Source organism: Alnus glutinosa, chromosome 8 (genome assembly GCF_958979055.1).
Source record: "Alnus glutinosa chromosome 8, dhAlnGlut1.1, whole genome shotgun sequence".
Lineage (NCBI taxonomy): Eukaryota > Viridiplantae > Streptophyta > Magnoliopsida > Fagales > Betulaceae > Alnus > Alnus glutinosa.
The window spans coordinates 6,045,765-6,048,370 of NC_084893.1; positions in this window are offsets into that span (position 1 = coordinate 6,045,765).

A 2,606-nucleotide genomic window follows, 5' to 3' on the forward strand; every position below is an offset into this window, starting at 1 on the left:
AAAACTTTTTTAGACTCAAAGCTAGGCTTGTAATTTTACGAGTGAGGCAAACTCGAGTTTGAATGCCAACTTGATTGGAGGTCCAGGTGTAACTACGTGAGGTTCGGATGGCTGAAGAAAAGGAATAGGTTTCTCTCTATCTATGGGGGGTGTTTTTTTTTTTTTTTTTTTTTTTTTCAACTTAAAAAGTCATGTGAGACGGTATTTATTGGGTCTAGGGAATTAAAATTTGGATTAAATAAGGAATCTTAATTAAAACAAAATTAAAATTTTCATAAACTTGCTCAAGCGATTATCGCGCAAGGGTCTAGCAAAGTTTTAAGTTTTGCATGAAATTTGCATGTTCGAGCTTGGGTCAATCGAGTCATATATATATATATATATATATATATATATATAAAAAGCGGAGTTCTAACTTAGAATTGTGATACGTGGCGTGAACCTATCGTTTTTAAATATTGAACCGGTCATTTAAGTAAAAAATCGATGAATTTTAAAAGTTGAATTAGTTTTATCATGATTTTAATAAATTTATAGTGCTTTAATAAAAAGATCATGGGTGTGAATCTTCATGGGACCAAAATAAAGATTTTTTCGCATTATAGCATTAAGTGGTGATAATTTTTTTTTAAAATCTAAAATTAAAAACATTTCCTTATATATATATAAAAAAAGCTGAGTTCTAATTTAGAGTTAACTTAGAATTGTGACGCATAGCGTGAACGGTGAACCCATCGTTTTCAAACACTTAACCGATCATTTAAGGGTGCGTTTGGGATTGCGATTTCGTAGACAATAAGTGCGATTTTAAACCAAATCGCAGAACATAGATCGTTTGGGAACTACGTTTTTAAAAATTGCGATTTGAAAACGCAGAAAATCTGCTTTTTCAAATCGCAGATAAGATGATGCTTTTTTGAAAACGCAGGATTTTAAAAGTAAATTTGCGATTTTAAAGGCTAAACTGCGATTTTGCCAAACGCTTAACTGCGTTTTTAAAAATCATTTTTTTCAAATCGCACATTTTAAAATCGTTATTTTAAATCGCACTTTTTGAAATCGCAAACCCAAACGGACCCTAAGTAAAAAACTGGTGAATTTTAAAGGTTGGATCGGTTTTGTCATTATTTTAATAAATTTATTGTGCTTAAATGAAAAGATTATGGGTGTGAATCTTCATGAGACCAAAATAAAGATTTTTTCGCATTATAGTATTAAGTGTCATTATAGCATTAAGTGGTGAGAATTAACACGTGGCGTGTACCCGTTGTTTTTAAATATTGAACCGGTCATTTAAGTAAAAAAATGGTGAATTTTAAAAGTTGAACCGGTTTTGTCATAATTTTAATAAATTTATTGTGCTTTAATGAAAAGATCATGGGTGTGAATCTTCATAAGACCAAAATAAATATTTTTTCACATTATAGCATTAAGTGGTGAGAATTTTTTTACAAAATTTAAAATTAAAAACTTTTCCTTATCATCACACAATAAATAATTATTTATTTTTCCGTCCCCCAACCGGCATTTTTAATTAAAAAATAAATTTTTACTAAAAAAGTAACTTCTGATGTCACATCAGAAGTTACTTTTTGATAAAAAAAATTATTTTTTCATGAAAAGGGGCTGTGGGGGACGATTTCTTGTCCCTTGTGAATCACGCCTCCATAAGTTTAGGTAATAAACATCTTCAAAAGTCAGATCACGATCTTGAATAACTTCAATGACATGTTCATATTCATCAGTATCCAAGCAATCCTTCAAGTGATATAATAACACGTACCGCGTTTTATTAAGTATGACGTGGGAACCTAACGGTTTTTGTCAAGTTAGAGACGAAAATTGACTTCAAAGAGTAATTTGCCAATTTCGCTTACTACAAAGACTTCTTAGCTAATTGTTATACTGCATAGAATGATTAATAAATTAGACAAACTACATAGACCAATTGTATTTTTAGGATAATTGTACCACTGGTCCCTATAGTTGTCTTAAATTATGAATGAATTATTGTGGTACAAAAAGTTCATATAGGGTTCTTGTGGTAAACTATAATTACAAATCACTCTCTGAATTCGTTTTTCGTCCATCAAGTTAATAGAGTCCGTTAGTGGATCACTATACAAATGATATTTAAAAACTGTCTTACTATTCATATGACGTAGCAAACTAACAAATTTTGTTAACTTGGTGGACGAAAAATAAGTTCAGAGAGTGATTTATAATTATAATTTATTTCAAAGATCTTCCATAAACATTTCGTATAACAATAAGTGATTTGTAATAAACAATTTAAAAAATTAATGGTGCAATTATTCAATTATTTTTTATCAAATTTTTTTACCAAACACAGTCTATTTCGTAGGAGGCAAGCAACCTGAAACATCCATAAATGCACAGATTTCGAGCGTCCAAATCCCCCTAATAACGTGTACTGTTGGGAAACCTTGGGTTTGACACTTGTACGAAATTAATGTACAGCTGTCATTTCCTTAAATGGACCTTTGATTTTAAATTCAAATTGGCCTATCCATATTTAGGTCCGTAGTTCACGCTTTTTACTTGTTTTGCCCCTGTATATATTTCTTGCCTCTAGGGTTTGAGGA